Raw genomic sequence first — 26,261 nt, 5'->3', positions numbered from 1 at the left:
ATAGGATATTTATATATATCCATATAAGTTGGCAAGAGACTTTGTAGGATAATTAGCATGAGATAAGTAATATTGAAGGTTCTTATAATTAATTTACTATTAGATGGAGGTTTACTGCATGACACTTATTATTTACAGTTAGATGCAATGCATCAGTAATGTCAACGTCCTTATTATAAGCTTAATTTCAGCATTACCTACAGAGAATTTATAGAGAGAATGTTATTACTTGTTACATTATAAATCCGATTAAATGGATAGTTTCAAACACCATCATCTTCTAGCTCAAGTGGAATTTCATGCACATGGAACTAGAGAATTTGTCTACTAAAACTATTGAATTAATTAATAAAATGTTTGCACTATGGAAGGCACGTAGACACTGGATAAGTGGAGGAAGAAAGAATGAGGTTAAAGGTATAAAAATATTGTGTTGTGTCAAGAGGCACTTACATGATATAAATCCACTTGACAAATTAGAACTATGGAAACTCATAAGAAGTTTGATAGGATAGAGATCCAATGCATACATGAAAAGTTTAATTAGCATATGAAAATGGATAACCTATCAACAAGATCGATTACTATCTATTGACCAGTTATGATATAGAATAGAGTTTTTGGACTATACAGAGATCTCTCCATGAGCTTTCAAGATACGTATCTCCTTTCTTAAATATTTTTCATAAACCACCTTGACTAATTGAAACACAAATCTAGAATGTTAGTCATATGGCGGTGCTAGAATTACTTTTCACAAGCATATTTGATGTCATTTGATCCAATTGAACTTACTATCTAACTGATTTGTGGCATTCTCAATATTAGTATATCTACCTTTTAAGAAGAATATACATACGTGATTATCGACCATTCATGGAGCACATCATTCTTTGCAATGCAGCTAAGATGAGGCCTTCAAAGTGGCCATGAATATATTAATTGGTTGCATATATTAGCACCATATGTTAGGTCTGATAAAAGACCTGAGCCAAGAATTCCATTACATTATATGTGTTTGGATAATTATTTAGTCTAAGATATAGGGAGATTGATGATTTGAAACTATCTGCAGATTTTGCTGCTTCGAATATTACTTTGTTTATGACCTTATTGTGTAGTATAGTGCTAATTGTTTTCTCTTTTAATTGTCAACACAATAAAGGAAGAACCATAGTACTATCTACTTGAATTGGCTTAGGCATACCTCCTCCAAGAGATGCAAAGTTGAACAGGAAATATGCAATAGATTTTGCTAAATGGTGACTCAAGGAACTGGTTACTATTTTTTTTTTTTTGAAAATAATTTTTATATTTACTAATAATACAACTAGATGATAATGGCCTATTATTAAAAGTATTAACTCACAAATTAGTCTAAAAGCTTAAACTATTAGAGAACGATGATTTTTATATTTTATATTCTAACAAATAGCAATTTCTTGTTTGATGGCCAAAGGAGCAAAAAGTACATTTATTGCATATTAAGGTACCCGAGAACTCTAATGATGGCCGTTGTAATTAACATTGCAATACCTTTCTTCTATATGCTCTTCAATTTGAATTTCATTAAAAAGAAACTTAATTACATGTAGATTTTATACGTGTGTATACATATGTGCACCATATACGATCATAGTTGATATTTTTACGCAAAGTATTAACATGGAATAGGAATCACTTTACAACTATATATGATCAAGATCACTAATTATAAATAGAGGAAGAGAGGTGGTGGAAGCTTCACTACGCAAAAGAACCTTTGGATCACTCACAGCTACCATGCATGTGTCATGTGTGTGTGTTTTAATTTTTGACTTCAGATAGCACCTTCCCTCATTTCCCGGGATCACTTCCCCGTGGATCTAACATCCGAGTCCATAGAAACTCCAAGCCAAGCAACAAACAAATGATAATTTTCGCTATATATCATAAAGATCTCATGGCATTAATGATCAAGGATGCCTAGCTAAGTAGAATACCTGTTCTTCCTAGGGAAATAGCCACAAAACCTAATGTCACCGCTTGTTACAGACCATCCGATTAGTCGATCGAAGCATGCAAATTGCTTGTAGAGTGCTACTTAATGATGAATCTTGTTCGTGCGGCTGTCTGATCTCGATTGCAATGTACGGGAGCTAGCTCTTGGTTACGTTCATTGTGATAGCATTAATAGTCTTTATGTCTTTCATCATAATCTATGATATTTGCCCCATGGGCAGCAGTGTGGAATCCTATGGTGCCAATTTTCTACTCTCTAGGAAAGACATGTTATGCTTCTGTGTCTTAAAATAGGCAAAGACATTGGAAGTCTGAGACTCTACATTTGTTTATGGAGTTATTTGCACCCATATAATGAGAGCACTGTGGTGAGATTAGTTTAATGCTAGTACATTAATTGCAAGCCCTTAAACTAAAGAGATGATGTAAGAGCAAGTCAGTTTGGTAGTTAATACAATTTGTTGTCATTAATTCTCCCCACATGGATTGAGAACCTGTCTCTCGTCATCAAATGCTAATCCTCCCACATTAAGGTGTTTGTTTTATAGTTGGACCAATTAGTCTTAAGGAGGAGAATCTTCACCAGGGTCTTTCTTGACTCTTTCATGGGTTGACAAATCCAATTGCAATTATCTTAGCCCAACACAGCATGGGCATTAATTATGAATCTGGGGGTGGAGTAAATGAACACATTACATTAATTGCACTTGATGCATGCTCTAGCAAGGCAGGCAATCTTAGTCTAATATTTCTGGGCATCAATGATTCCTTATCAATGAGGACATGATGACAACGTGTGTTAACCAATGTGCAGTGCTGGATTAATAGCATCCAGGATCTAGAAGTCAAATTTCAACTCTTATTTTAGACATTTGAATACATGGTTACAAGTTTAGAGACCAATGTGATGAATCCTGTAGAAGAGACAGAATGAATAGCAGAATCAAGATACACAATTTAAGAGGTTCGAACTAAACAACTAAGATTCAAAGACACTCTTCGAAGTATTGAAAGGATGAAGTAGCTTCACTAATATCCACGTCCATTGATTGATTCATTTTTAAGAAGATCCGATAATTAAGTACGCAAGAATTCAGAACATGTATAGACAGTGGGGATTTAGTAGTGAATTGATAGTCCCCGTCGAAGTTGATTTTGTTACTTACCAGAGCAGTTCGGTACTTACATTAATTTCCAGATTGTATAATACTTTGAACACTGCTGAAGAAGTACTACAGATGGCAATGCTTTACTTTGGTGCCGTAATTACGATCAGCATCCACTCAATAAATTAAAGGAAGCCTGAATGAAGTCCTTGCTTATAGAAATACAAGCTATGATAAGCAGATGATATTTCAGTTTCCATGCAGTTTTTGTTTATGATAATAGTCAAATCAGAAAAACACCTCACTGTCATTATAAGCTAGCTAGCAATTCTTCTCTCATCATTCGGATTGGATTCCTAACTTAAAAGAAATATTAAACCTATCATTCATTTAGACAAATAGATGTTTCGTTTAGTAAAATCCTCACCTCAGCTAATTTATCTGTCCCGTACATAATTTAGGTTCCGTTCATGGTTTAGTACAGCTATACTTTTCATTATTTCATCTGGAAAAGTATATATATATATGTCAAACTGGCCAAGAAGTGGAATTAAAAGTTAATTAGGTGAGAGACATATTAATTTGCGCTCGCAAAATATTAAAGTCAAATCCACCATTTAACCTGAAATAATTTATCTTTTCGTATAATTTACCTAACTCAATATATTCTGTACTGTGAGTAAGTTGGCCAGTAAAAATCCAGTCATCCATTTAAATACTGAACTCGTGAAGCTCTTTCTTGAAATTTCAATGCCATTATGGTACATTAAGGTACTTTTTGGTACCTTTTTAGTGCTTTTTTGGTGAATCATTAATTGATATCTAATAATTGTGGGACCTATTAATACATGTTACATGATGCAGGTCAAAGTTACATAAGCCTAATATATATTGGCAACTGTATGCTATAACTGTTCTTAATTTGTTCCATATGACTAAATCTTGTTTGCTGAAGTAGATAATGAATAGAATTTTGTGAGGCTAGAAGATCCACTATGCTCAATTCATCATATTTGAGATCCTTTAGAAATAAATACATTGCTTGTAATTATGTTTTCAGAATATTGGATATTGACCCTTAAAAATATTGTATGTTAAGGTATATATGAGATGTGCATCTGAAATTAAATGAATGGAGATACTTGGAACTAAACATATAACTGTTATTGGATTTAAATTGAGGGTCACTGATTCTATATCACGTTGGATGATATGAATCAACCATAAAAATTTCAGAATTAATTTTAAAGTTGTTTAGAAAGAATGAGTTGTGCTAAGGAACTAATATTTTATGTCTATTTATGAGATATTAGCATGAATTTTCTAGATACTTGTATTATTGATTTTGCTTTTATTCTTCTTCTTTCAGTTCTTTCATGTTCTCTTGCTTTTACTTTTTATCATTTGTAGTTAATTTGTACTTATAAAGCTAAATTGTGGCATTTCTTCCTTTAAACCCCTCAGTGATGCAAGAAGATTAAAAGCAACAAGGAAGAATCCCAGTTTAATTTGCAACCTTTTTGGGCATGAGAGGTTAGTAATTTAACAATGAAGTGCGGTAAGAGAAGAAAGTAATATTGCATGAATATTTTGCTAACTATTACTGGCTATATGTTAATGCTAATAAGCACAAGATCAAGATATTATAATTAAGGATCAAGTAGATCGGTAAGTGAAATCAACTTCAATGCTAAATGAGACGAATATCTGAGATGTACTCCATTGTTGTACTGATTGGCAATTATTATGTAGTCCTTTCATCTTTAATTAATTGTTAAAGAAATGAGGAAAGTTGATAGGTTTATCCTTACTTTCTGGTTAATAACAAATATTATTTGGCCTTTATCTTTAAAGCAATAAGCTTATCCTCTTGTACTTGCTCATTAAAGTTGCTAGCTAATCTAGCTACCAGTCGACTTTATATCATACATAAAGAATGACATCCAGTTCTCTAAAGTCAAATGTTTCTAGTAGTACGTATACGTGAAGATGAGATGCATCCGCAAGTACAATTACTTGATTTACTTCTTCTTCCTTGATTTGTTCTTGAAGATTACTCCTATCACATGATCAATATATATCGGATCCTAATTAATAAGTGAATTTAAAGAACAAGAAAGAAGTAGTTACATCGTCAGTTCTCTATTATATCCTTCTTTCCCTTCATATTCCTATAAATTTCTTCAGGAATTCTTAAAGTGTATATACGAGTGAGGATAGTAATATTATCCACCACTCCAGCACCTCCACAAAAGTGGGATGTTGTGTTTGTAGAGACCTTTAAGCTTACAAAATAACAAAGCCATATTGTACATTTGCACATATACCACCTTTCATTATTGTACTTCTCTACTTCTACTCCTCTCTTTACCTCTCTCTCTCTCTCTCTCTCTCTCTCTCTCTCTCTCTCTCTCTCTCTCTCTCTCTCTCTCTCTCTCTCTCTCTATATATATATAATTTAAAAAGTTTATATAATTGTCACTACGTTATTAAAATATTATAATCCCTGTCGAAACCAATGGCCCTTTCAAAAATGCAATTACACCGCATGAACTTGGATTTGAAAACGACCATTTTGTCCTTACATATATGACTTAAAATGCAATCACCTCTAGCTCTCTCTCTCTCATATATATATATATATATATATATATATATATATATATATATATATATATAGTTGCATGGTACATGCATAGAATCTTTGGGGCTTTTATATAATTGTCACTATTTTTTTAAAATATAGTAATTATCACTATATTCTTTAAAATATTATAATCGCTATAAATTATTAAGCCCTTTTAGAAATGCAATTATGTCACTTAAATATAACTAATCACAGTTGAAAGTGAACTTAGATTAAAAAAATTAACTACCATTTGGTCCTTAGATATATGACTTAAAATTGTTCTAAAGCTATCTAATGTTAATCAAATTATACTACAGAGAAAAAAGTTTTTACACACAAAAACAATTATAATATATATTTTTCATTCTAAACTTCAAGAAATAGAAGTATTTTAGTAATTTGTGTGTATTTGTTAATTTTAAAGGTCATCAATTAGGAATATTTTGTGAATATTTTGTTAAATGATAATTATAATATTTTAAAAATAGATAAGTTTACTTAGACCTTTATGAACTATCATTATTTTTCATATATATTTTGGTGAACTGGAATGAATTTTTTTTTTCTCATTTATCTTTTCCATATACATTTTGAGATTCCTTAGAAATAAATACATTGCCTGTAATAATGTTTTCAGAATATTGATACTGATCCTTATAAGTATTATATATTAAAGTATATATGAGATGTGCATCTAAACTTAAATGAATGGAGGTCCTTGAAATTAAACATATAACTGTTGTTGGATTTGAATTGAGGTCCTCCGATTCTATATCACATATGATGATACGAATCAACTATAAAAATTTCAGAATTTTAAAGTTATTTAACAAGAATGAGTTGTGCTAAGAAACTAATATTTTATATCTATTTATGTGATGTTTTATGTCTATTTATGCGATATTATCATGAATATTTTAGATACTTGTATTATATATTGATTTTGTTTTTATTCTTCTTCTTTCAGGTTCTTTCATGTTCTTTTCTTTTACTTTAATCACTTGTAGTTTATTTGCCCTCAAAACTACATTTAGCATGCATCTTTGGTACAAACTACTTAATTTGAAGCCTAAATTATAGCATTTCTTCCTTTAAACCCCATATATAGTGAGTGCAAGAAGATTAAAAGAAACAAGGAAGAATCCCACTTTAATTTGCACCATTTATGGCATGAGAGGTTAGTTATTAAACAATGAAGTGCGGTAAGAGAAGAAAGTAATATTATTGCATGAATATTTTGCTAGCTCTTACTGGCTATATGTTAATGCTAATAAGTAGAACATAAACATATTATAAGGATTGAGTAGATCGCCAAGTGAAATTAATGAACTAGATCTTTACTGAAATTAATTTCAATATTAAAAGAAAGAAATATTTGAGATGACTCCATTATTGTACTGATGAGCTATTATTATAATATTATGTAGTCCTTTCATCTCTAATTAGTTGTTAAAAAAATGAGGAAAGTCGATAAGCTTATCCTCAAATTTGTACGTACTTTCTGATTAATTACAAATATTTTTATCTTTAAATTGATAAACTTATTCTCTTTGCTAGCTAAGCTTACTACTAGTCTAACTTTATATCATGCATTAAGAATGATATCTACTTCTCCAAAGTCAAATGTTTCTGGTAGTACGTATACGTGAAGATGAGATGCATCCGCAAGTACAATTACTTGATTTACTTCTTCCTTGATTTCTTCTTGGAGATTACTTTTATCAGATGATCAATATTGGATCCTAATAAGTGAATTTAAAGAACAAGAAAGAAGTAGTTTCATCGTCAGTTCTCTATATACCTATAAATTTCTTCAGAAATTCTTAAAGTGTATGCATGGATGAGGATAGTAATATAATCCACCAGTTTAGCAACCTCCACAAGAGTTGGAAGTTGTGTTTGTAGAGACACATACGCTTACAAAATAACAAAGCCAATGTTGTACATTTGTACATACACCACCTTCATCATTAATTGTACTTCTGTGTTGTACTTCTGCCTCTCTCTCTCTCTCTCTATATATATATATATATATATAATCTTTAAATTTTTTACATAAGTATCAGTACGTTCTTAAAATATTATAATCTCCACGAAGCCAGTGAGCCCTTTCAAAAATGCAATTACATCACTTAAATTTAACAAATCATAGTTAAAGATGAACTTAAAATGCAATTATATATATAATGAGATGCATGGTACATGTAATAGAATCTTTAGGAGCTTCATATAATTGTCACCTTTTTTTTTTTTAAATGTCGTAATTATCACTATATTTTTTTTCAAAAGTTATACTTCCTATCAAAATTATTGAGCCCTTTTAAAAGTACAATTATATTAGTTAAATCTAACTAATCATAAGTTGAAAGTGAAGATAGATTAAAAAAATTAACGACCATTTTGTCCTTAAATACATGACTTGAACTTGTTCTAAAGCTATATTAGTTAATCAAATTATAGTATAGGAAAAAAAAATAGTAATTATATTTTGCACTCTAAACTTCATGAATTAAAAGTATTTTAGTAATTTATATGTTTTTATTAATTATAATGATCATCAATTAAGAATATTTTATAAATATCCTGTTAGTTGACACTTATAGTACTTTTAGAAAGAGATAATTTTATTAGACCACTTAAATTATTATGGCTTTTAACATATGCTCTCTGTACTTTTTTATTATCATATTCGTGAACCATATACTGAATTTTTGTTATCATATACATGAATATTTGTGTTAGTTCAGATAAGAGAATGCATGTAGGTAATAAAAAACTTATAAAAAGGATGAAAAAAATAGTGATAGTTAAAGTACTGAAGTTGTTTGGGTATGAGGGGGTAAGTATACACATTAACTCCTATTTTTCACATGCAATATCACATGGTTAGGTACCCATATCATATATATATATATATATATCTTACATATATGATATGGGTACCTAACCATGTGATATTGCATGTGAAAAATAGGAGTTAATGTGTATACTTACCCCCTCATACCCAAACACCATGCATTAAATTAAATTTAAATCTACGTGGAGATAATATTAATCTAAGCAGACGTGCGGAGCTCTACTTTCCTCGGAAGCATGCAATATTTTTGTCAACAGATTTAAAATAAATTAGAATTTTATATATAAAAAAAGAGAGGATTTAATGCATGCACAAGTGAAGAGCTTGTGGTTGGCATGCTCCCTTGATTTCCTATATTTAGGTGAGTCGAATTTGATCCATTTGTTTAGATTGTAGAATCATTAGATCAGATCTAGGTCTGAAAGACTCGTATATATACTCTAAATTAAGGTAGATTCGATTCAAGGTTGATTTAATTATCAAGATCGAAAGTAGGCTCAAATTGAACCAAAAGGAGATGAGGTTGAGCTTGATTATATGAATTAGGCTTGAAGTTCAATCTCAAGCCAACCTTGAACATAGCTCGGCTCCATTAAGCTTGGCTTAGTTGAACATAGCTCGAGAAGGCTAAAGAAAAACCTTTAGAGAGTGAAAGTAAAAAGCATTTCTTCTCTTAATTTCATATATAATGATTCTGCGTTATGAACTAGGTCTGGATTAATCTAGATTTAAGAAAATTATGGTACTTTAATAAGAGATAGCCTAAAATTCTAATGGTTTTAGTTTCACATGAATTCGAAATCAAGGTAAAAAGTTAAAAATAAAATAGTGGAAAAATATCAGAACTGGATAGATTTGTAAATATCCGACGTTGCGACGGTTGTTAGAGGTGGCGGACGATCAAAGGTGGTGGTGAACTGCCGTAAAGTAGGGTGACTCTTGGAAGAAGATGGTGGCCATAGTTTGGGTGCTTTGAAGGGATCTAGAGAGTTACCATCTACTCCTATAAAGATAAGGACGATCTAACGAATGCAATAAAAGATAAAATAATAATAATAATAATAATAATAAATTGGTTAAACTCAAGATTCATTCAATAATAATAATCAACCCATGACCTGTTATGAACCAGATCTCAACCAATATGGAAGTTAAAAAAATTATGGAAATTTTTGTGGTGGTAGCCTCGTGAGTTAGAGTTCTAATGGCTTTTGTTTCAATCGAAGGTTGAGATAAAAAATTAAAAATAAAATAGTAGAAGTAGGTCAGTACAAGAAAAATCATTAAATTACAACTGTTGTAGGAGAGTAGCGGATAACCAAGGGTGGTAGTAGATGGCCGTAAATAGAGGATGGTGGCTAGGGTTTGAGTCTTGAAGGTAGATATAGGGTTACGATCTACTCCTACGAAGATAAAGACGATCTAACTGGTATAATAAAATATAAAGGCAATAAGAATAAATTAGCTAAACTCAAGATTCATTCCACATAATTATCTCATACCACTCCTATTTATAGGAGTAAAGTCTCAACAGATCGGATCCATAGCAGATTATCCATTTTATTTAAATTTAAAAATAATAAATAAATTAGACTAATTGACTCGACTCGACCCACATAGTCAGATTATAACAATCCACCACGCATTTGACACCTTATCCTCAAGGTGACTGGTAAGAGAGAGAGATCTTTTGGCTCACTTCATGCTCGTGGATCCATGAATCTACATGCAAGTCTAGCTCAGTCAACTAATGAGGGTCCACCGGGTCATTCCATCAATCATCATCGGGCTTATACTCAGGCCCCAAGCCATGGTCCTAAGTTCCCAACTGGTTCATGGAAAGTGATCGAGCCAAATCATGATAATTAAGCATGCCTTGATCTCTCTACTCAATAGCTAAAACCTAACCCTAGGGCTGAAAATATTTTTTGGCCTATGAGCGCCGCTAGGGGCTGCATGGGCGTCAATGACAACTGTGCAAGGTTTCTAGCTGGTGGTAGTCGACGTTCAATGGGTCCTCGCAACGGTGAAAGTTGAAAACTAAGCTCGAGCTCGAGTTGCTATAGTGGTAGCCACAGCACATTGCTAGCGGGTCCACCGACCTCGGTTGCTATAGTTGGTGGCCATGGCTTTACTATAGTGGAGCAGAGGCAGCGGAGACCTCCAACGAAGCCACCTGATATGGCTTCGCTTGAGTGATATCACCGCGAGTGTGGCCGTCGGGTTTGGCCATGCAACAGTCTCTAGAGACTATGGTGGCCACCATTGGATGGCGATCAACCCAAGGAAACTGATCGTGGCCGTCATTGGTTGCTAGAACGTCGGACCCAAGCCCACAAAGCTCGGGTCTGTTGTAGTAAAGAGAGTCACCGTAAGCGGTTTGTTGGCCATCTCCTATGGTTGCTGCCAGCCTGGCTCGGGTGTTGGGGTCCCGTGGAAGGGACTAGACGTGGTGATTTGGGCCGAGATTGCTTGGATTGCCGCTAGTTGAAAATTAGGGTTTTTGACCCTAACTTTCACCGTGGTGGAGAAGACGACTCGAAAGCCACTACTACGGGTGACTCTAGCATGGCTAAGGCAGCTGGAGGGTCTATAAGGGCAGAGGGGTATCCACCACGATTGAAGGAGGGGTTGAGGCTGCAAGTTGGGCCAGCTCATCCCCTCTCTCACGTCTTGTATTATTCTCGCAATGCGGCGGGGGGAGGGGTGTTTTGGCTGTGACAAGCAGCAAGGGCTAGTGTAGTCTATCTAGGATAGCTATTGTTGCTTCTTGGAGAACCATTTCGATCCTCTCAATGCTTTCCATGACTTACTTCCTATATCTGCATATCTCCTTTACAGATTCACGTATCGCCATCGCCCACACGGGTGGCTAATCGCTCACAATTACTGTTGGTGGTGGTGGCGCTGAGAAAACCTCCACGGGGATAGAAATAAGATCTTAATCTTCCATGGGTAAGGGTGAAAACGAATCGCGGGTTAACTCCGACGTAACCCACTATCGGGCCCGATTCGGATTGGATTTGGATAAAAAAACTTCTATCAGATGCGGATATGGATTCGGATATAGATAGAAAGTTTTTATAAAAAAAACTAGATATAGATTCAAATACGGGTCGAATATAATTTTTGGATTCGGATACGAATATCGGATATTCGTTTATCTATATATTTTTTGAAATGATTTATAATTTTTAGTTTGCTTATTTAAATAGTGAATATTGATATTGTTACTAATAATGTATTATATATTATTTGTAGAGATTAACTTTGCTAATTTTATATGTATTTAACATGCAAGAAATTTATATTTTTAATATTTTTGTGTTAATTATCTCTAAATATTATAAATTATTTAAAATTCGATCATCTATCCAAAAATTATCTGTATCCATTTAGTTAGGATATGGTTTTAAGTTTTGCTATCCGTCTAATATCTATATCTGAATCCGTATTTAGACCAAAAATATGGATCCCAATATGGGTTAAACATTATCCAATCTATATCCAATTCGTTTTCACCCCTATCCATGGGTGATTATTCCTCGTTTGTCTTCTTCGGTTTCATGTTAACCATCGACCGAGGAACATCGACTCTGATACCAATGTTATGTCCAAATCAGTCCAGATTAGGTTCGTAAGATGACCACTCATATTTATAGGAATAAAGTCCTAGCAGATGGGATCCACAAGCGGATTATCTACTCTAATTCAAAATTAAAGACAATAAGTAAATTAAACCAGATAGACTTGACTTGGTTGACTCGACCCATATGATCATATCTTACCAATCAACTACGCTTTTGAAACCTTGTCCTCAATGTGACTAGTGTTTCACATCATTGTACTCGTACAGTCAATCGTGCCAATTAGTGGACTCTGGTTCATCCTCTTCGAGTCCGCCTAGGAACATGACATGGGATAGTTGACGCTTGCATTTATGACCGGAGGTAAAATGACCATCAAAGTAAAAACACAAGTCTTTCTTTCTGTGCTCCTCCAAGTCATTAGGTAAAAAGCGGCTTGAGATATGTTGGCGATTGGGTTGAGCCATCCATGTGGATCGAGTTGGAATAGTAGGAGTCAGCTGAAGTGGGTCCTAGGTGAGTCAATTTCCTCCTTTCTCTTTACGAAGTCGGTTCAGCTGATCCAACTTTGACTCCATCAGTACAACTAGGGAGAAAATCTCATCATAAGTAGTGGAACTTAGAGCCTTGACTGCAGCATAAATGTCAAGCCTTAGTACACTAATGTAAGTACTCTTTAGAGCCAACTTCGACCAATTAATGACTCGATTGTAGATCCATTTAAATTCCTCCTGATAAGCTTGAACTATTGTTGACTGAGTCAGCTTAGTCAATATAGCTTGTAAGTCTCGTACTGGGTCGGACCAAACCAAGCACAAATTGTATCAACGAAGTCCTACCAAGACTCGAATGGTCGAATCTACTCTACTAAGTGGTACCACTTGATTACCACGCCCTCTAGGTGAAATTATGCGAGCTGGACCTTCTGGTGGTTGGGCGTGCCATGGTACATCAAAAACTGATCCACTATGTAGGTCCAGTCTAACGAGTCTCCTAAAATTTTGAAAAATTAAGCTTGACATCCAAACTTGGATCCATAATATGGCTTACCATCATGGGCCAAGTGAACTCATGGTCGATGCTGGTCATGTGGGTCATAGGCCCACGTGACCAACTCACGTCGTGCCCACTCTACATACGAGTTCGAGTCAATCTGATGGCGTAGGTCCACCAGGTCATTCCACTAATCATCCTCAGGCTCATACTCGGGCTCGAGGTCATGCTCATGCGCCCCAAACTGGTTCGCATGAGGTGGTCGATCTGATGTAGCCGCCAAGGTGCATCACCGGTGTGTCCACCAGCCCCCGACAGCTATGGATAGGGCTTAAGGCCCCACTATAATGGAGCGACAGCGGCAGGAAACCTCAATGAAGCCACCTCGACGAACAAGTAGCTCCCCTTAGTGGTAACCGTTGGACTCGACCACCAAGTGATAGTCGACTGTTGCGGTGGCCACTATTGGTTTGTAATCGACCCAAGGAAGCCAGCCGTGATCGCTGGTGATCGTGGAAGCGTCAAACCCGCAAGTACCAACTACAAGTTTGTTGAAGCGATAAATGTCTTCAACGATGGTATTTCAGTCAGTGCTGGACCGAACAACAACCATGGTTCTAGTCTAAGGAAGATAGTGGGCGTGGCAATTTGGTGGGCTCGTCTGGATCACCATCGGTGGAAAACGAAAGTTTTAGGCCTTAGTTTCCATTGCAGTAGGAAAGACGACATCGACCCTTGCGCTGATGGCTGCTCCGGCATTGCTGTGGCGATGGTTGGGGTCTGCATTGGTGGGAGGGCCTCTACGCAACCAGAGGAGAGGTTGAGGTCGCAGTTTGGGCTAGCTCATCCCTTCCCTCACGGTTTGGATTATTCTCGCCATAGAGGGGATGTTTCGACCGTGGCTGATAGCGCTGACAACGCAAGGTGGTAGTGGGTGACTAGTAGGGCCTCTACTAAAGCCTGGATTAAACCCTTAAGGGAGGTTTGCATCTCTTTCATTAATTTTTTTAATATGTCCACATATTCTATCAATGCTTTCGCCCACGTGAGTGGTTCGTCGCTGGCAGTTGCTGGTGGTGGAGCTAGCACTAGAGAAATTCCCATAGGAACATAAATGAGTTCTTATCCTCCATGGTTGTTCCTTCTTTGATCTTGTGTTAATCATCGGCCAATGAGCGGTGACTCTAATACCACCGTTATAAACTAGGCCGATTTGGATGTAAATAAATTATGATATTTTAGTTGGAGATAGCTTTGTAAGTTAGAGTTCTAATGGCTTTGGTTTCATGTGAATACGAGGTTGAGGTGAAAAGTTAAAAATAAAACACTAAAAAAATGTCAGAACTAGATAGATTTGTAAAAATCTGACATTGCAGTGATTGTCAAAGGGTGGCAAACGACCAAAGTGATAGTAGACTGCCGTAAAGTAGGGTGGCTTGTGGAGAAAGATAGTAGCTATGGTTTAGATACTTTAAAGAGATCTAGGGTTACCATTTATTTCTACGAAATAAAGACGATCTAATGGTTATGATAAAACATAAAGACAATAATAATAAGTTAGCTAAATTTTTAGTTAAAAAAAAAATCTAGCTAAACTCAATATTCATTAGACGAAAATAATAATCCACCCATTACTACTTCTATTTATAAGACTAAAGTTCTAATAAATCGAATCCACATAGAAATTATCCACTTTAATTTAAAATTAAAAATAATATGCAAATTAAACCTGCTAAACTCGACTCGATTGACTTGACCCACGTGATAAGATCATATCAATAGATTTTCCGGTCATCTCTACCAGGTCTTTACTGTTCTCCTTTGGAGGAAGAGCTCTTAATTAAATATATACATTTTTGACCAGATTTGAGTTCAAATTAATATCTAATCATCATTTTAATGAACTTCTAATATGGGCAGCTCAAATGGAAGATGATAAAGACCACAACTCAGATATAAATTTGAGCTTCTTACTGCATGTCTCTTCTAGATATAAATTAGATTCTAAAACCAATGCTGAGTTTAGAGAATCATCAAGGTAGTTTTGTGGTATTTATGGGTAAGACTGTAACAAATATTCAATCACATACACATGTTCATATACCAGTACACAAGTGAGCCCCATAAGGTATCCATTTATACTCAAATCCTGGAAGTAGTAAACAATACATCTATGACCATAAGATTACTATTAATCAGAATTAGATGTAATTGTAAATAACTATCAATCCAGAATCAGTGTTTGGTGCATCTGGATACATCTCAGAAGTCGAGGTATTGTACACCTAAAAGCATTTGCTCATGTCTACAATGAAGGAAGAACTCCTAGAAATAAACAGAGTAAAATCCAACAAGTTGAATATGAGTTCCTCCATGCTTTGGGAGATGATTCATTCTGTTTCAAGATTTAGAAGCATGCATGGATCCAGAAGCTCCTGTATTCCTCTCTAATTCATCTCAGGCTAGCAACCAAGCAGCAGTTTGCCTAGGAAGCCTGGTTCGCAATAATGGCCATGACCCTTCTTGCCAACATAGGTATACACTCTAATGTAATATGAGCCTCAAACATGAAACTACCATAAAAACTCTTGAATAGATCTGTGACTTTGAAAATCGCCGAAGATCATTATAATTAATGTCCAAACTGTTGCACAATTGTACAGATGTGTCAATAAATAACGATACAGTCTGCAGTATGGTTCTGTTCCTGTACGCAAGTGATAGCAGTTTACTGTGATCTGTATGGGTTGTACGCAAGGGCTGAGATGAAGGATTCTTCAAGGGAACAGTCTGCAGTAGTTCATGTGGTCGTGAGAGGACTCACGGAGATGGTGCAGAAACTGAACTAATAGTAGAGTTATTTTGTAAAATATCTTCTGATGTCTTAGGAGCTATACTTGCTGAAGTAGGCATGAACTTTGGTGGCAATGTACTAGATGTGATCAACTAGTAACAGAAGATTGCAGTAAAGGAGGAGGAGGAAAGGCTGCTGCATAGAATCAGGAATGGACAATCCAGGGTGGTGGCGAAACACAGGTGGTTGGTGCAAATGAGGTAATCTGCTTGATGGTGCATGATATACTTGCCAGTACATTGGTGAGGCTGCAAGTCCATAGCCATTTTAAGATGGAGATGCAGGTAAGGAGCCCCATGATTCTAAAGTTTCAACTGACCTCTATAGAAATAATATCCATTACAGTTCTACTTCTAACCTAAGGTAAGCTTGAATTTGTTGGTACAGGATGTGAAACTGCATAAAAGGCACAAAAATGAGCCACAGCCAGGTGATATTACTCCAGATGCTCAGCATTGTATAATTTTACCTAAATAATAGCTGGCCTATTGTATATGGAAGTAGCTTGAACTGGCGACGAGGACTTAAATTGCAACTCCTGCAGAAGTATAAATCTGTGGAATCACAGTGCAGCAAAATATCAGAACAACAACAACAACCACGACACAAATGACGATGACAGTAAAGCCTTCAATCCCAAATTTTTGGAAATCGGAAAATTGGATCCTTTTCCTCCGATCTCCATTCATTTCAATTTAGATAAAGTCAAAAAATAAGCAAATCTCAAAAGTACTAAATAGTTCATACTATGCAAAGAATGCTAGAATTGAAGAAAGTTCCACCTTTTGCTACTGCATCAGAGATCAAATTTCTTTTCTATTCATGGATTCATGGACATGCAAACCATACTTTCCAGTTTCGGCCGAAACGAGCTGGGACGTTTGATATCCCTACTCTCCTACCCATCTCTCTTACTCTCTTTTTTCTTTTTTTTCTCACCTCTTCCAAGGTTTCACCACCAATGACCTCGACCTCCTGCAACGTTTTCCGATTAAAATCTGGTAACCTCAGTGAGTTTTTATTTCTCTTTCACTTTTTAATTCTTCTCTCTCATTCTCTCTTTTTCCGACGACCTTTATGAGAAGGAAGAGAGAATAAAAATTTTAAAAAAAATTGAGAGAGAGGGTTTTAGTTTCTTAAATTTTAAATTATTATATACTTTATTTTGATTTTTATTTATGTTTACTTACAATGAAAAACTAAAATTTAAAATGGCTTTAAAAGAGAAGTCACATGATATCGACATCAGACATCAACATTGCAACACCATTGGATAAAATAAAAGACGTGTTAAATACAACTTGTGTGAAAAGAAAATGAGTGGTGATATCAGCCATGTAAAAGAACATTTGGCTGGAAGAGATGTAGCAACTTGTATTCAAGTAGTTATGGAAGTTAGAAAACAGATATTGACTCATTTAATAGGTAAAAAGAAGGATAAACAATCTACACAACAGAAAGTCTATGATTCGTGAAAAATTGATGCATAACCCTATACACATTGATGATGATAGTAGTGAGTAGAGTAAAAATGATGATGAAGAGATATTAATAATATGGCCAACTATAAAGCTGCCAGAAATTTACATAAAGAGATCTCATTTATATTGGACCCATGTGTTGCACATTATATTGATATCATATTAGAGGATATTACAAAAGAGTCTGAAATTAACATAGTCATGCATAAAAGAGATTGATAAATTTTATATACAATTATAATTAGATTCTTAATTTTCTTAGACAAATGACTGATGGTAGAGAAATTAGACCCCACCTTACTAGATTTGTCACTCATTGTTTAGCATTAAAGAGCATCATACACTACAAGAATGATATTATACAGATGTTTACATCACATGAGTGGTATATAAAAATTAAAAATATAAAACCTAAAGATAAAACTTTAAGTGAAACTTTGAAAAATAAAACTTTTGAAAATATATTTTATGATGGTATTATAATTGCCATCACAGTATTAAGATCTCTTGTCAATGTATTATAACTTGTAAACAATGATGACAAGCCTAAGATAGGTTTCTTATATGAGGCAATAGACATAACAAAAAAATTAATAAAAAAATATGGGCAAAAATTATATGAAGTGGTGAAAGATGATTAAATCCAGTAGAATAGACAAATACATAGAAATGTACACGTTGCTGGTAGGCATGCTTTAATTTATAAATTTACTTTTATTTATAAATATTTAAAAATTTTGAATGCTTACAAATTTTAAATTTCTATAAGGTATTTTCTTAATTCAAGATTTTAGTTCTCTACAAATGTTAATAATGATACTAAAGTCTTATTAGGAGTTAGAAAGGTGATCAGCAGGTTTGACTCTGATATTCATAAACAAATCATTTGCAATAAAAACGTGAATTATGATTCAATTAAATAATTTATTATTATTATTATTTTTAAGTTTTAATTTTTAATATAATCAATTTCTTATTAAATGTATGTAATGATATATTTATGATTTTAGATGGAGAGATATAGATTCAGAGCTGGGTAATTCTGTATTGCTAAAGTTGCTGCAGTTATATCTCATAACACTCCAGCTGAATGATAATCTATTTATGTATAGGAGGAGGCACCGAATTTGACACAAACAACAAAAAGAAATATAAAATCAAACTGTCTTTATTATAGTGTGAAAAAAATTGGACTACTTTCTCCTTAATCCACACCAAAGCATACAACCGACTAATAATAAAAAAGATTAGAGAAGTTAGTTTTCTGTCATTATAATATAAAATTGAGGAGAAAAATTTAAGAAGGCAGAAAATGAACAGCTGATTAATTTAAATCATATTTTGATGAAGAAGACCCTTGACTTTATGGATCAAAAAAGTAAAGGATAGATTATTAGATAATAAAAATAACTCATAATTAAAGGAGATATTAGGGAAGACCAAAACTAGGGAAGAGACTAGTACAGGTCGTTCGGTGGTGAGAGATAGTGTAATAATCTTGATGATATTAAGGTTCCCGGTATCGAGATCGGGATCAGTATTTGCCGTTCGAAAAAATGAAGCGTATCAAAAGTATTGGCCGTATCAACTGCTCGTATCGGCCGTATCAGTCGTTTGTATCGAATTAGACTATTTTTTAATTACATAAAATTTTAAATATTATTTAAAATGTAGAAAAATTTCTAAAAATTTAGAAAAAAATGAGAGAAAAATAAGGAAAAAAATTACTCACGTATAAAGCCTAAAAACTTTAAAAATGTATTATATTACTTAAAATTTAAAATTTTGATGAATATCGAGCTCTCTCTCTCCCCTCCCCTCTCTCAAAATTCAAAACTTACTCAAAATTTACTCACATAAATAAGGTTCTCATTTTTTCTTTATTTCTTCCCCTTTTCTCTCTCTCAGGCTCTCAGCAAATAATGCTACTGCTTCACCACAGCAATAGTAGCAACAATAGCAACAGTAGAGGTCGTCGAATCTACTTAGTGCAGGAAGAAAATGAGAGAAACTAGAAATTGAAAAGAAAAAACTCATCTGAGGTCGTCGAATCTTTGTCGAAGTTGTCGCCGAAGGTCAAGGTCACCGGAGATCTACTCGGTCCGAAGTGAAAGAAGTGAGAAAGAAAAAAAAGGAGAAAAAGAAAAGGAGAGAAAGAAAGAAAAGAGAGAGAAAAAGAAAGAGAGGCAGGTGAATGGGTGTTAGACCCCACCCATTACTGGCAGTTTTGAGATGGATCGGCCATAAATGGTCGATACCCTAGCCAAAATCATCCAACCGACTGGTTTCGACCAGGATCAGTCAAAACTGGGAATTATGGATGATACATCTGGTGGTGAGATCGTCCCATCTATATTTGTTGAGAAAAATCAAGGAGGCATAGGGATTGAAGACAGAGAAACTAAGGATGTATATACATATCAGTGATGTCATAAAAATGTTGCTCCCTATGATTATAGTCCATTGAGTATTTATTATTTGGAATCATCACAAGATTTTTATGTTGGTTACCATTTTGAATATTCTTAGATACAAAATTCATATGGTGATTATTATTTTTCTCAAACATAAGTCAAACAACAAGATTTGTACAATATGAATAGTACGATGGAATCAATTTTTAGAGCATATGCATCATTATTTATAAACTTATGATAATTATAATGACAAAGACCACAAAAATTTATGAGAGCCAGCTCTGGATTCATCAAAGTTTTAACTTTTGGGTAAATTAATACATTTTTTAAATTTTTAGTCTTCATATGTAAGTAATTTTTATTTTCTTATTATCTTGTCATTTTTCTAAATTTTTAGAAATTTGTCTACATTTTTTAATAATATTTAAAATTTTACATAATTAAAAAATAGTTCAATCAAATACAAACAGTCGATACGTATTGTTTTTTCAAATGGCCAATATCGATCATGATACTAGAATACTTAATGCAAACAATATTAATAAAAAGTTCCTCATGGATTTTAGGAGTATATCATGCAGATGCAGTATGTTCCTTTAGATTGTAAAGTTGATGGCAATAGTCCAGAAACTGTCATTGATACATTGATCCTTAGGTATTCCTTAGTTCTACTGCAATTATTGTGGTATAGAATCTAAGGTAATCTTAGTCATATATTTGATTATTGTCTAACTGTTACTAGTACGTATAATGATTGTATTAAAATGACAAATTTCAGATAACTCCATATTCATCTCACACACTTAGTTTTGTAATAAGTTAAATTTGCCCTAAAGGCAAAGCCATAATAAAGAAGACATGAATCAAATAAAATCTTATGATAGTGAAAAGCAAGTCCAATACACCATTTCAAAGCTATTGCAAGGCATAGACATAATATGGCTTAAAAAATTAAAAAGGAAAAAAAAAGAGGAGATAACTATGATTGTCAAGTACCACCCAACTTTCGAAAGGTCCGAGGGTAACTCCTTGGCGACCAAAGAGGTCACGGAGTTAACTCTAAGTAATTAATTTTGCTAATAAAAAATTGTTAGGTTTCAGGTGGCTTGATGGCTCAGCTCGATAGCTTACCTCGGCTAGGGTTGACTTGATTCCATGGCTCGGCAATGGGTTAGCTTTAGGGAGCAGGTCGACAACATAATGACTTGAAGCAATAGCTTGATAGTGTTTAGTTTGTAACAATAGCTCAACGGTGCAATGGCTTGGAGTCTAGTCTATGCGGCTTAGCATGTTGGCTAAAACTTGGTAGAACTTAAATATATATCTAGAGCATTTCACCATTTGTCCGACCTATATCTAACATGCAAACTATCGAATGATTAAAAGAAAACCCGCTTGTTGTCAAATAGCAAAAGCACCAGCTTCCTCAACTTTTAACTCTATGGTTCCAAGAAGTGTCAACTAATGCTAATTCTGATACAGCAATAGACAGAAAAGTTGTGTTCAAGTTATCAGACCACTCAAAATTTAGTAGGATACGAATATACTAGAAAGAAATTAAGTCAGTGCTACCTTAGTTTACAACATTACTACCAATGACATGTCTATCAGAAAAAGAGAAAGGTAAAACTAATGATTAACATCCAGCCTAGCAAGCAAACCCACATCCCAAATCCATTCAAAACAAAATACTCGACAACCAAATCCTCCAAAAATGGCTAAAAATCCCATCTTTCTCATCAGAGCCTCCAAATAGACAGGAACAAGATCACCCGAATTAGAGATAGGATGTACCATTTCGCAATCCGATAACAGATTCCTCGGTATCGACGTAATTGATGTTTAAGAGGATCCCGTGGTATCTGATCTCTCTCATGGGTGACAAGCTTATCGCGCTCCCGTTCTAGAACTCGGCGGGCCGCAGCCCTCGCAACCTCCGCCACCATTGTTCCCCGCTTCCTCTTCCTCTCTCTCCGGACACGTAGGAGAAGTCGCCGTAGTACTTCTCCGAGTATTTGACCAAACTAGGCCTCCTCACAAACTCGTCTGCCCAACTGCCCAAGGTAGAGCAACTCTCAAAACCTTATATTTGGTTCGCAGAGAGGTTGAAAGGAAAATCTAAAGCAGTTATAAAACATAAAATTGTCTCTCTAATTTAGATGTGGTTATTCTGGTATTTAGCAGCAATCTAAAAAAAATGGTATAATAATTATTTTAATGTGATATAAAGTGAAGATTAAACAAGAAAAATTAGCTTTTATCTTATCTGAGTTTATGGAATACATTTTAATATGACAAAGTGGAATGATGGGATGCATTGACTAACTCTAAATATACAATGGTTATATATAGCAATTTTTATATATACAATGGCTACATAATAACATATAATGATTTTTATATATGCAATGGTTCACCGTGTGTATTATGATGCAGCAAAAAGTAAAACACTGTGACACACTCTAGCACATAAGTGAGTATAAAATGTTAGTTTTTGTGGCATAAGAATGTGTATATTTTACTAAGTAACTATTGTAAAGTTGGTAGGTATCTTCCCTATGACTAAAAAGGTCACGGGTTTAACTCTAATCCCAAATAATATTGTGGAGAAATTATTTAGTGGTTTGATGGCTTGGTTTAACGGCTCGGCTAGGTTGATAGCTCGCCAATGCAGTTAGCTTGGAGAAGCAGCTTAACAGCACGATAGTTTGGAGCAAGTCTTGGCGACGTTTGCTTCAAAATAATTATTTAACGATGCACATGACTTAAAACCTAGACTAGATAGCTTACTATATTGGCTAAAAAGCTTGCTGAGACCTAAGTGCATTTGTATCTAGAAAGGTTGGTTTTTTATTCGGCCCATATCTAAAAAAAAATATGTATCGTTTCATATTTTGGTTAGTGTTGCTCAAAAGGGGATTGGCTATCTGATATAAGCTCAATTTCTTCTCTAAGTCTCTTCAATAAAGTTGTGCTCCATTTCAATGTATTTTATTTTTGCATAAAAAATAAAAATTTTACCAATTTGATGGATGCTCTCAAGAGAACTTGGTGGATATTTTTACTATAGTTTTTCAAATGCTAAGTCCAAAGAACTTCAAAGAAATGCTAATTTGGTTATTCACAAATTTGTACTAAGCGGGAGTTTTAAAAATGTGTTCCATTTGCTTATATTTTATAATTTATCATGCTATTTCTCTTATATAATTGGTGTAATACTATTAAGATTATTTTGATAGTTCTCATATTTACTAGGGGCACTCTAAGAATAGTGTATATTTGCTAATTAATTAGTGGTCTTATTTAGTCGTCTAAATAAGCAAGCTATTGTACCCAAAAAAACTCGAGTGTGTGAGAGCCTCTAAATCTTCTTCTTCGTTAATGTTATATTAGATAACAAGAGAAGAGAAGATGATCTAATCTTTGAGAAGATGAGAGATCTTCTATTCTACCTCTTACTTCTCTTATGAGCTTGTCATAAGTTTAGTTTTTCATTTTCAAGACTTCGCATTTTGGGTTCACATCTTAATTGTTGTTTTTTGAGGTGAAAGTTATGATCTATATACATTAAGTGTTTGTTTAAGTGTTTTGTTGTGAAGTTATCTTTTATATTCTTGTTTTTATTTATGGTTGTGCAATTTTGATCGTACAGAAACCTTGGATTCCTACACTTTGAGGAAATAAGGTGCTTAGATTTGAGGCATCAATTTTCTCTTCACTTCTGTGGAAACTATAAGATGGAATATAATATATCCAAAATAGATCTTCTTGGTATGACTTTGAGGAACAAATTATTTAGGTAAAATAAGTTTCCGAGGAGTCCTAATTTGGTCAAATTAAAACTCAGACTTCACCTATGTGAAAATACAACAAAATTGACATAACTTTATAAAGTTACGAGGGTACCTACTTGTAATCTAGGAGGTCACAAGTTTATGTCCAACTCCAAGCAAATTTGTTGTGGGCAATTTTTTTAATTATTGGTGCTTAGCTTGGTTTGGCAGCTCTGTTCAATTCAATGACAAGCAGTGTGTTGATTTGGAGGAGCAGTTTAGCAACGTGATGGCTTAGAGTAATGGAATAATAACTCAGCGGTACAACAACTAAAACTTAGACTAGATAATTTTGTATGTTAGCTAAAAAACTTAGTGGGGCCTTAGTATCTTTGTGTCAAGGAAGGGTTTGTTTTTTGTCCAGTCTTAACTCAGGCTCTTGAATGATTAAAAAAAAAGGTACAATAAAAAAGAGAAAAAGAGAACGAACAAGATAAGCTAAGCATATTCAAATGCTTAATTGAATTTGTATATAAGATGTGGGTTAATGCTTAGCGATAATGTCGACAAAAAACATCAAATAGGTCTTTAGGTTAACTAATAAATTAGGTTGCAGCTCAAATATTAACCCTTATTACTTATAAATCTAAAGTTGAAAGGTTTCACTATAAATCACTCATATGATTAGAGTGAAATTTGAAATCTTGATCTCTGTTATCATAAGTTATGGCACTAATATCATTTATTTTAAAAGTTGCAAAAACCACATAGTTTATGACTCATAATTAGAGGGTGTAAATGAAACAAACTTGAGCGAGCTGGGTCTAGCTCGACTTGGCTTGATATGCATTTTATCTTGGCTCGAGCTCGGCTCAAGCTCAATTTGAGTTGAAAATTTTAGCTCAGCTTGCCAACTTGTAAACTGAATGGGCTCGGTTGTAATCTCATAGGCCTTCCTCAAGGTGGAGAATGAGATGGATTTGGTGGTGAAGAAGGAGATGGCCGCCATCGGCATTACCTCGGTGGTGAAGATGGGGTTTCGGTGGAGTCTACAGAGGGTTGTCATTGGTGCTTCGGTGATGAAGATGGAGATAGTCGTTGTCGGTGAGTTGGTGACTAGTGAAGATGGAGGGAGGCTAGAGAGTAGAGAGGTAATGAAGATAGATATTGCCTCAATTGTGAAGATAGAGATGTTGGTGACAGGCGGTGAGAGATGAAGATGGGGTTTCAGTGAAGACTAGAGAGGGTCGTGTTATGGAAGGTCTAGAGTAGTGCTGATGGGGATTGGTGATAGGTAACGCCGTAATGGGTTTAGGGCTTTAGGGAGAAGCTAGGGTTTGTTCTTTATTTATATAGATTATATCAATCGTTGGGTCTAAGATCCAATCTAAATCATATATATATTACGAGCCTAATCGAGTGGAGCTTAAGCGAGCCAGTGTTAGCTTAGCTTGATGATTCTTTCAAGCCTGAAATCTTGGCTCGACTCGGCTCCTTTAGAGCTTAAGTCGAGCGCACGAGCCTCACGAGTCTCACAAGCCTATGAGTTTTTCTTATAGCGCTACTCATAATAGAACTCCACAAAAATAAATATGAATACATTTATTTAATATATGTGACATACTTTTGTCATATAAAATCCAATCAATATTATTTCAAATACGTGGGAAAGCTTATCTAATACTTTATAATGTTATTTCTAATTTGTATCTTCAAAGTCGACCTATGTTTAGATATAACCATAAGAGATAAAATTGTATAAATAAAATTATAAGAGTGAAGTGAATTTATCAGAACCACTGATCACTAATCACTAATCACTTGGAGATAAAATATACCTTTAATTTAATAAGGGAGTTATTTGGTTAATATTCCTCATGGGAAAGAGATTCCTTACCTTGGAGCTTCCTTATCCTTCTCCCACAATATTCCCATCATTACCCCCAGCACATACTTTCCATAGGATCCACTCTGGCATTTATTTCCGACCATATTCCAATCCATCGTCATCCACTATACTACTTTCTGAAATTACCATAACACCCCCCGTTGAGCTGTACCCAATCTCCCAACCCAACGGTCACATGGGCCGGTTCCCCGTTCCCCTCGAACGAGGTAGTAATAACGGGCGATTTACGAGGCTATTTGGGTCACTTTCCAGAGCACGTTTGCAGCACAGCACGTTGAACTTGCGCCCGCGGTGCAGCTTCGTCACTCTACCTAAAATGACGAAAACACCCTTTCCGTGAAGCGTGCAGATGTAACCTCGACCACGTTTAGTTTAACCGATCTCATCGTCATTCCCTTTTATTCTTTTCATTCTTATGTGAATAATTCATATAAAATCATGGAGGGTTTCCATCTATTATATTTTCTATTATCTTATTAGTCCCACAAAACAATAACGCTGGTTATTCATTTTCATTTAGACTGAAATGAGTATGAGAAAATAGAAAAAGAAATATTATTTTGTTATTAAAATCCTTTTCATACATACAGGTGAAGTTTCCCATCTCCTGTTAGGAAGAGAAGCTGAAAGATCAGTTTTACCTCATTTTGTTCT

This window comes from Typha angustifolia, chromosome 8 (assembly GCF_048772165.1).
Source record: "Typha angustifolia cultivar Huaian chromosome 8, ASM4877216v1, whole genome shotgun sequence".
NCBI lineage: Eukaryota > Viridiplantae > Streptophyta > Magnoliopsida > Poales > Typhaceae > Typha > Typha angustifolia.
The sequence above is the reverse complement of the archived record's forward strand: the minus strand, read 5'-3'. Positions refer to the sequence as shown.